The sequence below is a fragment of the Desmodus rotundus genome, chromosome 12 (genome assembly GCF_022682495.2).
Source record: "Desmodus rotundus isolate HL8 chromosome 12, HLdesRot8A.1, whole genome shotgun sequence".
Lineage (NCBI taxonomy): Eukaryota > Metazoa > Chordata > Mammalia > Chiroptera > Phyllostomidae > Desmodus > Desmodus rotundus.
The window spans coordinates 59889873-59900932 of record NC_071398.1 but is presented as its reverse complement, the minus strand read 5'-3'; positions in this window follow the sequence as shown (position 1 = coordinate 59900932).

Sequence of the window (11060 nt, the reverse complement as noted above, 5' to 3'; positions counted from 1 at the left end):
TATAGTCTTTACAAGTATTTAGGCCTTTCTGAAGAGCTTCAGCAGTGTTTGTCTCTATCATACATTTTGACATAAATGATGTTTTTCGCGATGTCCAAAGTCCACATTTAAAAATTAGGGCTACACCACCGGGGGTGCACAGTGCTGCCTCTTGGTGGCATATCAGCTTGTCTTGAAGTCATGGGAAACAAAAGCTAAGTTTACTGGTAATTTTTTAAAATGTGTCATTCATAAGTACAAAATTTGACTTTAAAAAATAAAACAAAACATGCCTGAAAAGAAATTTCTGTGTTGCAACTCTAGTGCCACCGGGATTCCAGGAATAACATCTGTCCTCCTCTGCTCTCAGGAACCCTCTGTTAGAAAAATGCTGCCAGATTTACTTCTTGTCTCTTAGTCTTTCTCTTTTTTAAAAGATTTTGTTTATTTATTTTTAGCAAGAGGAGAAGGGAGGGAGAAAGAGAAGGAGAGGAACATTGATGTGTGAGAGATACATCAATTGATTGCCTCTCAGAGGATCCCAACTGGGGATACAGCCTGCAGCCCAGGCTTGTGCCCTGACCGGGAACTGACCCCACGGCCCTTAGGTTCACAAGCTGGCACTCAAGCCCCTGAGCCACACCAGCCAGGGCTTGCCTTGTTGTCTTGTATCCACCTCAAGGGAATAAGCTTCATGCAGGCACAGATCCTATTTCGTATGATTTTGTTCTTCAATCTTTATATCAGGTCACATGTATAAAAGTGTGACATGGTTTCCCTAGTCCCAAACAGGGATTTAGCCAGCCTTTCTGTTCCCATGGAATCTCTTTCTTCTCCCCCTCCCCCTTCCTCTCCCCTCCCTTCCTTCCTCTCTCTCTTTCTTTTTCTTTCTTTCTTTCTTTTCTCCTTCCTTCCTTCCCTCCTTCCTCCCTTCCCTCCCTCCCTCCCTTCCTTCCCTCCTTCCTTCCTCCCTTCCTTCCTCTCTCTCTTTCTTCCTTTCTCTCTCTTTCTTTTTTTGAGAAAGGCATCAAAAGAGTAATGATATTTATGTAGGGGAGCAACCAAGAGCGCTGGAGAACAGGCGTGGACTGAACTTATTCACACCACTTTGGAGGAGAGCGCCCCTTGCAGGTTCCATCTGCTCTCCCCCATGCGTGCTGGACAGAGCCGAGCTGCCTACGTGAGGGCAGCAGCCCTAAACGGGGGATCCTGGGCTCATTTCTGCACTGGGGGCCGCTGATTTGATGGCGTGGTCTTTCCTGGCTACCTGCCCCGCCTCCTCTTAGTTCCCCATCCTGTCCTTGAATTCTTGTCTCGTGGTCTGCTTCTGACAGAGCCCAAACTAAGGCGCTCCACCACCAACAGATCTGCATAGAGCAGCAGAAGCATTTTATTTAGAGATTATGCAGGAAAAGACCGTAAGGAGCAGCTAGTAGACCTACAAGTAGTTACTTCCAAGGAACAGGGTGAGAGGTGGGACGGGGTGCCTTTAAATAGATACCTGGTCTCTCAAATAAATTAAAAACAACCATTTACCACATAAAACAAACCGGAATAATGTGACAAAATCAAAACGAGAGAGCACAGATATGCTTGGCCTGGCCTGGGCTCCAGCTCCCAATCCCTTAATTTTGCATTGAACACATTATCATTTTTGAATGACAGCCATCAGCTGAGATTATTACATGGACCCGAACAGATGAAAAAATATTCTCTGGACAGAACATTTAAAAGTACACCATTGATCATTATAATGGGGGATTAGTACGCTTCCACATTCCGCCCCCCTCCCCGCCCCCCATCCACATTGTATAGGAAACGACATGGGTAATCCCTGTAGAAATGAGACGGGATTTGTTAAATAAAACACTACTTAACATAGGGAGGAGATTTATACAGGGAGCTGCTGGGTAGTTTTCATCTACAGGAAGGAACACTCTGCGTCTTGGGTTTGAATATCGTGCGTTGGGTATTCCCTTGATTGCACACCACGTCGGAATGAAAACCCTGGGCAGGGACTGCCTTTGCGGAAGCAGTTCTCCGTGCCCATGAGGCCCGGGCACCAAGCCACCATTACGGTCGTTTCCCTTACCCGCTGTTTTAGGTGCCACCATGTCAGTGACCCGCGGTCCACCGCGGTGTGACAACACTAAGTGGAAAATTCCAAAAACAATCCAAGCCTGGGAAATCCACTTGGTTCTGAGGAGTGGGATGAAATCTCGCGCTTTCTCGCAGGACGAGAATCAGCCGGTCATTGGTCAGTGTCTCTACGCTGCGTACGTGCCCCGTTTGTTACGCAGCGGGCTTGCCGTAAGCGCGACTGTCTGCTACCGCAGGGCTTGTGTGCAAGTCTCCCTGGTTTTACTTAATGGTCACCCCACCCTGCGAGGGTGCTGACGCTGGCAATTCTGGTATGTCAAAGGGAAGTTGTAAAGTGCTTCCCTTAAGGGAGAAGGTGAAATTTCTCGACGTAAGGCATTTATCATCTCATGTCATCATCATCGTCCTCGTCATCAGAAAGGTAAGTACAATATTTTGAGAGAGCGGCCACATTCACATGGCTTGTGTTACAGTATGTTACAATTGTCCTATTAGTGTTGTTAATCTCTAAGTGTTTAATTTATAAATTGAACTTTATCATACGGATGTAGAAAGAGGGGAAAACAGTAGATAAAGGTGCTATCCGTGGTTTCCTGCATCCGCTGGGGGTCGTGGAACATGACCCTTGTGCGTGAGGACTGCCGGGCCGTGGTCTCCATCCACCACCAGGTGGCAGACTTCTCCCAGCTGTGCGGGCCGCAGGCGCCTGAGATCGGGGTACAGAGCCTCCTGGCTCTGATTCCTCCCTTTCCCTCCACCTGGAAAATCACCGCCTGCCTCCAGCCAGATTTAGATTTCCCGCACGAACCATCATTACTTTGGTTGGAGAAGGGAAGGTAGGGTCGGCCTGTTGCTATTCCAGGAGAGAAGGAGACACAGAAGGTCCTTTCTGTGTAGCACTGAAGAGAAAGGCTTGTTTCTATTTTTTTGGGACAACTTTTCAAAAATAGAAAAATTCCAGATTTTACAAGTCAAATTAGAAATGCTTAAAACAAATATTACTAGTCATATGCAGAGTTACAGCTCCATGTTCAGATATGAGCACTGGCCAGAGAAGATATTTTGAGATATTGGTTTTTATAGTATAATGAATACTTTTCATTTGGTTAAAATATTTTTGAGGCATGTCCTTATAATTCAAGCTTGAAGTACAAGGGGGGTAAAATAAGTTTAAAAATAAAATAAAACAAACAAGTAATAATGCGCCACAAAATTTAGTTTATGCTGTTCTCTCTTAGGAATTTTTTTTTTCACAAGATGTTGTTATCAATTTGTGTGGTGCTCTAACTGACATGTTTGTTTTTTTTAAAATACAATTCAGGTTTCAGATTAAGACAAGCTTGCTCTGGTTCACCTCTGGAACTGTATACGTCAGAGGAAGAATTTAATGGGAAAATCAGGCAACTCAACCTGTATTTTTAGATTGAGCCGGAGTACCTGTCAATTTCAGTGAAGAGGTTTTTCTCTTTTTTAAAATGCTAAATTTTTATTTCACTCTTATGCTCCCACATATTTGATCGAGGTACAATTATGATATCTATAGGGGATACTTGAGAAATAAGACTATAAATAAACTGCAGAGATCCTAGCAAACTCACATGTTTTGATCAGAGAAAAATGGAAATAGGACACAGAAGAGAAATATTAGGACCTGATGTGGTGGTGGCCCCCGCTGGGCCCACCAGCCGTGCACCTGTGGTCCCAGCTTCCCCACCTGCTTTGCCTGTTCTTCCTCCTTCCCTTCCCCGCGGCTCCGGGCTGTGTTTGAGCCATCATTCTTTACTTCCCAACCGTTGCTTTTCTGGTGTTTGCTCACTTACTAAAAACCTGCAGACTGGTCCCTGTGTGCCACAGTCCGGGTGCCTTTGGAGGAAAAAAATTCAGGAGTTAAAAATGAAAATCAAGGTGATAAACCTGGCCGTTAAAGATTGTTAAACTCCCACAATCCTGCTGAAAATGGAAATAAGCTTTTCAGGTCATTTCCCTCAAAATTCACAGAAAAATGTCTGTGCTTGAAAAGAAAGCACAGAGAGGACCCAGAGCTGAAATCTGATGATGTTTGATTTGGGCCAAGTTTTAGCTGGTGTTAGGATGTTCTCACCAAGTAATTGACATTTAAAACTAATAAAAGCAATTCTTATAATAATGAGAAAGAAAAGATTGTAGAAGTAAAGATTGGAATTCTAAGGCTCATTGAAAGAGAATGGGGCGTATTTGTATTGTTTCCCAGCTTCATTTCCTTTCAGTAATTGTGGGGATATTGTTTTTTCATGTGTGATACTGAGGATGACCTAAGTTTTTGGCCCAAGAAAGACAGAATGACAAAGCTGCCGTTTAGCAAGATGGGAAGACCACATGGATGCCCCAAACAAAGGCGGGGCTGAATGGGGTGGCAGAGCATTGGGTTGGGGATGTAGGAAATGTGAGATGCCTATGTGATAACAAGGCTAAATTGCAACAAGGCTGCTCTAGAATTCAGGGCAGAGGTCCAGGTTAGACACATACATCCGGGAGTCATCAGCCTGTAGGTGGTATTCAAAACCAGGTCCGATGATTATCTGAGAAGGGAGTAGAGTTGATGAGGAGGAGACAAGGGTGCACCCCTCTAGCAATAGGTCAGGGGACGAGGAGGAAGCAGAAGAGAGGGTGATGATGAGCTGCATTGAGGTAGGAGGGACGCCTGAGACATGGGCGGTGTTGGAAGCCATGCCAGGTAAGGTGAGGACTGAGGATGGGCCGTTGGCTTTCACTCCAGGGAGGTCACCAGGGGAAGGAGAGGAAGAAGCAAACGAAATGGACAGGAAGGAAGACACTGCCCGACCACACTCGGCTTTCTCCAGCAGCATTTTACACCCTGCCGTAAACATGGATCCTGCAGAGGGCTCGATTCGTCCAGGGTTTCACTGGGCGCGTGCTCGGAAATCACAGAGGGAAAAGGAAATTGCCAGTGCTGGAGAGGGATTTTTGAAGTTAGGACCTGAGCTCAAATTAGAGTAAGGGGGCAGAGAGGAGGTGGATGCCCAGGGATGGGTGTGGGCTGGCGGCCACAGGTGCTGAGGAGTGTGGGAAACAAGCATGGCGGGAAGGTTAGCAAGTACATGGAGGAGAGAGGTTGGGCTGGACCAGGGTTTCCAGTTACAAATCTCACAGAGTAACAGTTTGGGATGATGACAGTTTCTAATGACCCAGCCACCTAATGTCTTTAATGGAGGACAGGGGGCGGTCAGAAAGTGGGGGACCAGATGTCTGTGATGGGGGTGGCGGTGGGGGGGATGAGTAGTTGGATGGCAGGACCCTGGGGGGAGCAGGGTTTGACAGGAGGGTGCATGGGTGGGGAGGGTGGAGAAAGGGTAGGGATGAGTGAGGAGCACACGTATCTCCCCCTGCCCCCCCGCGCCTCCCCCCCCCACGTACCCTGCGGAGGGCAGGTTCCTCACGGGAAAGAGTGGCTGTTTTAGGGACAGGGAGGGCGGAGAGGCCAGGGTGTGCAGACCTTTAGGAGGCTAAGGTTTAAGGGATGCTGATGAAGGGGAGAGTTTAAAATGTGTGAAGGTGATGTGCGGGCACACCACTGACACCTGTCAGGTCCCTCCCTTGTCAGCCTGGGGCTCCTAGAAGCTGGTGGGGCTTCTCTGTGGTCCAAGGCAGGGCACTGCTTGCTGTCTCAGTGGGGGGCAGGGTGGGGGGCAAGGCCTGACTGGGAAGTTCCATCCTGGGTACCAAACCGAGTCATTGGTCCATCTCGCTAAGAAACTACTGGGGCCGTGGTACAAACCCCAGTGTGAGCGTGGGGAGGAATCTAGAAACTTGAGTGGGAGGAATAACAGGATGGGCAACCAGGATGGGCATGGAGCATCCTGGAGGCCGAGCGCTGACAGGCGGTGACTTTTGAATTGGCTTCCAGTGGAGCCTAGTGTGGGTAGGCATGGTTCATTTCCAAGGGCAGGAATAGGATAAGCAGAAGGCACAGTGGTCAAAGAGGGAGCTGGTGTAGTCACTACACCATGATGAAATTAGAAAAAAATGAAGGGAAATGAAACATTGTAAAATGTAGAGGCTGTGCCTTTTGAATCAAGAATAGCCAATTAAGCTCTGTTTTGTTATGTAATATTGCATTCATTAGTCATTGAATTACCTCTGGCTGTACGTACTGTGTCCCTGAAGTTCATTTTTATTCCATTAGGAAGGAATAAATCAAATCCAGTGAGAGCAAATCCTTCCTCATTGCTATCTACTGGGGAGGGGCTTGGACCAAGGGTCTTTCTGTGGTTTAACATCTTTGGTTTCAGCTTAACAAAGAAGAGGAGCCCCAGGGATAAGAAAAGAGGTCAGGTTTTGCCCCTTGCGCTTGAAGTACACAAATAGAACAGACAGGGGCCTTGGGATGTAGGCAGTTGTACAGAACGTGAAATCGACCCAGAACACACTAAATGTCCATGGAAAAACCACGGTGCTGCCGAACACAGAGTAAACCCATCCTCCAGTTTTAGTCGGTGCTGGCTCACCGTGTCCGGGGCCTCTGCCAGGCGTTAGGCGTGGGTAAAGATAAACGAGGTGCAGTAGTTCTGCAGTCTGTTGGAGAGACCGACACTACAGAGCGTGCCAGTCTAGAGTGGTGACTGCTGCAACCTGAGTTTGCTCAGTGCGCTGTGGGAACAGCGAACGGGGTGTAGATGAGGTATCGTTGGGGAGGTGACAGTTTTGCTCAGTCTTTGGAGGATGAGGAGAATTTTGCCAGATGAGAAGATGAATAAAGGATGTTCTGCAGGGACCTGTGAAGTCTTTCCAGAAGACAGGTGGGTTGGAGGGGAGCAAAGCGGAGACGGGCACAAAGTATAGGTGGAGAGGCTGCACTCTCTTCTTTCATGCCTGTGCCCCCAGGGTCAAGTACATTGTTGGGGCGTGCGGTTGGTGCTGGATGAATATTTGTTGAATGAATAGAGATGGGGAGTAAAGACCCGTGTCCTGAGTTGGGGTGGTGGATGCAGGACTTTGGCAGGGGCCACATCTGGGGACAGTTCTGCCCCTTGCTGCAGGGCCTCGCTCAGTCATCAAAGCAGAGCACCGGTTAGGGAGCTGGGGGAGGAAGGAAGCACCAAACATCACGGAAGCTGAGGGTGTGAGAGTTTCCGAAAGGAAGGAATGACGACCCTGTCACCTGTAGCAGGGCCGGCCGTGAGGACAGGTCTGAGGTCATGAGTGAGCAGTTCCCTGGAGTGGTGGCAGCAGCAGGGCCAGAAGCAGTGGGCTGAGGCACGAATTGGGGAGAATCGGGAGGGTAGCCATTCGTCAGAAAGTTGAACCATCCAGGGAAGGGGGAAGAGGTAGCCTGAGGGGGAGGCAGGACTGAAGGCATGCTGTATTTTTTTTTTAGATTTTATTTATTTTTAGAGAGAGCGGATGGGAAGGAGAAAGAGGGAGAGAGACATCGATGTGTGAGAGAAACATCAGCTGGTTGCCTCTTGTACGTACGTGACTGACCCACCGGGGACTGATTCCCAGGCGTGTGCCCTGACTGGGAATTGAACTGGTGACCTTTCACTCTGTGGGAAGATACTCAACCCACTGAGCCATACTGTTCAGGGCTGCCATTTGGTTGTTTTTTTGATAAGGGTGGGGGGTTTATGAAGTTCAAAAACAGCACAGGGAAGAGGTTAAAGACAGGAAATAGAGATAGAATAAGGGAGATGGGTTTGATTAGGAGTAATGGAAGTGTAGGTCTGCTCTTTAGTTTAAGATTTGAAACCTGAGTTTGACATGCATGACGAGATGTCAGTAGGGAGTGGAGGAGAGAAGGGAGGGCAGAAACCCTGACCAGCAGGGGTGGGCTTCCCCAGGCTCTGCTGGCCTCAGCCTTCATCTTACCTCTTCCAGCTGCACAGCGCCCTGACTCAAAGCGGTACAGCTTTGGCAGTGCAAACATATCAAAATAAGGCTTTTCCCAAAATACAGTTTGCCCCAAGTATTACTTAGGCATCTCGTTTTACATAATCTTTGAGAATAAATGAGGCAGTATGTGAGAAAGAGCTTGGGAGATTTAAGAAGTAAAACAGCTGAATTTCTATTTATTAAAAATCATGCTGATATCCTTGACTTAGAGATTTTACATATATTTTTTTTTTTTTGTATTTAGTACCCCAGAGTACGAAATCTTAGCAGAAGGGGAACCAGAATTAAATTAGCTCCTTATCTGAAGATTTAGTTGCCCTGGCACAAAGCTCTCAGGGATAGTACAGTTACCGCTTCCCTGTGGATGGCGACACGGCAGCTTGTGTAATTATTTCCTCGTGATCGTTGAGCGCAGCAAAGATTAAGCACACAGATATGAAGGACTGTCATACAGGATGACACACTCCCATCTCGTCTCTGCAGCACCTGCAGTCGATAAGGTTGAACTGGAAATAGCGATGCCGAGAAAGTCGTGCCGAGTTCAGACGCAGAGCGGGACCATTCGAGGGCGCCCAGCAGCCAGTCCCCACCCCTCCATGGCAGCACAGGAACTGGCAGCTTTAGGGAGGGACCCTCTTCCTCAGGCTCCTCCGGCCTGGGCGGTGGATGGTCCACCTCCTGCTCTTTGCTTGCCTCGGCCCCTCCCCTCTTCTCTTCTCCGCCCCAGTGCATCATCGAGGACTTCAGCTTTGCCACCTAAATGGCCTCTCTCCTGGGTCCCCATTACTGCACCCATTGCTTTGACTTTAGCCCCACCCCACTATTCCTCCGGCTTCCCTGACACGCTCCCCAGACTCCCCCTCTGCTCTCCAGAGGCTCATCTCTCGTCCCTCCTACTTCATGTCTTCCTGTCACCTGCCCTGGAAGCCTTCCTGTCCCAGGTCCCTGCAGACCACCACCGAAGGAACTGCCAGTTCCATCCTCCTCCTCCTGTGGTGTAGGTCAGAGGTTCTTCACTCGGTCCGGAGGTCTCATTGCGTCTGTCTCCACAGTCAGACTCTGCGCTCCTTAAGGTCGGGAGACGAGGCCTTAACTCATGTGTGGGTCACGTCTGGCACACAGTAGGTGCTCAGCATGTGCATGTTAAATGGGACTGAATTTTGTTTCACTCTTTCCTTCTGTACCAGCTACATTTCATACATGTTTCCAGTGGAATGGAGAGCTTTCTTTTGCTTTTCACATGTATCCTTCTAATAATAATAAGTGTTTCTGTCTATTGAGTGCCTTCCAAACTCCAGGCCCCCTTCTAAGAATTTTACATACTTTATCTTCGTTACTCCTCACAGCAGTCGTGCGAAGGAGGCGTTACTGCCTTTATTTTCTCCCTATAGAAGGTCGGCCCCTCGAGCAGGTTCGGCAGCAAACAGGCTTCGGAACAGGCCCGCAGACGTGGTTTCCTCCCAGCGAGGCCGAGCTCCTGTCTCTCACCAGCAGCGAGGTTTGTGGGATGGGCTTCGACATCATCTCAGCCAGTTGGTTTTAACAGGTGTTTTTAAAGGTGCACAGTGTGCAAATACCTTCTCTTATCTAAAATAAAAACATCACTGAAGGAATTCTTTGATCACAGATCCCAAACCCATTCCCCAGCCCGGAGAAAACTACTAGGAGTTGTGTGTCTTCCAGATCTTTCTCTGTGGTTTTACAAACACCACATACACCTGCATTGTCTTAAGGTAAAAACAAGCTGCTTCTTGTTTTTGTAGCTGATGGAAGAGAGTGGACATTTATATTTTCTCACATAACAGGTCCAGGTAGGAAGACGGCCCTTTCCACAGGGCGGGTCACACACTTCCTTCTGTGGCAGCCTTGTCTACGTGGGTGAGGTGAGGGCACAGGCAGCTCCGCCTTCCATCATCGGGGGTCAGGGCGTGCGTAGAGGGGCTCATACCTGGTGCTGTCAGGGACGGACCTGAGAGGGGCACAGCTCACTTTGGCAGACGTTCTGTTGGTGCATCATGGACACTTCAAATAAAAAAAAATCCTGTCAAATAACGTCCCACACTGGGGAGTTGTACCTGGTCACCCTGTATCCAGCAGTCTCTGAGGGTGGTCTTTTCCTACATTCTCATTATCACTTCATGTTATTGGATTAAATTTTCTTTTACCAATTAGGAGGATGAGAAGTAGTATCTCATTTTTCAGTTGACTTGTTTTCTTACTGATTTGTAATTCTCTCCCCATATTAGATTCTGATCTGCCTGACCACTTTGCTGTCTCTCACTTGGCTGTTAGCCTCGTTTTTGGCTGGCACGGCGGTTCACACGTTGGGATGGGTAATTCTATGTTGTGGGGGCTGTCCTGTGCACTGCAGGGTGTTTGGCAGCGATCCTGGCCTCAGTGTCCTTCACTAGTACCCCTCTTGTTTCGGCAGGCATAAATGTCTAGAGGGATCGCCAGATGTCCCCTGGGGAGCACAATGCTCCCATTTGAGAACCAGTGTTTACACAAAGCTTAGTTCTTAGTGTAACTAAATTTATAAGGCTTTTTCTTATGATTTTGCTTTTTCTGTGTGTCTTGTTTAAGAAAGCCTTTCCTCCCCCCAAATAATGAAGATATACTCCTTTATTTTCTTCTAGTACTTTCAGAGTCTCTTGTTCTTTAGGAAGTATTTAGGTCTGTAACGTCTGGAAGTTATTTTTGCGTCCAGTGGGAGGTGGAGACCCGCTGCAGGGCCTGTGCACGTGCCATCCCAGAGTGGCCTAGCTCTGCCTGGATCCTGGCCCTCTGCCCTGCGCCTAGGCCAGAGTGACCCTGACAATGACTCATGTTGCTCTCACGGTTATAAAGCCGTGGCCACTGATGCCGTGGCTGAAGAGCCCCTTCTGTAGTGCTGACTGGCCAGGAGTGTCGGTTGTGCCCTGGGTGGATGGGACCCCTCCTGTAGCTGCTTACAGGGGGTCACAACTAGGACATGTGAGGGAGTCAAGACCCCAGCAGGCAGACTTCTGCCAAGACTGGGGCGGGGGAGGGAAGGGGGGAGCCAGCATTTCAATTGCTTGCCTGTCCTCCTCCCTGGAGTTCCAAATCCCTGT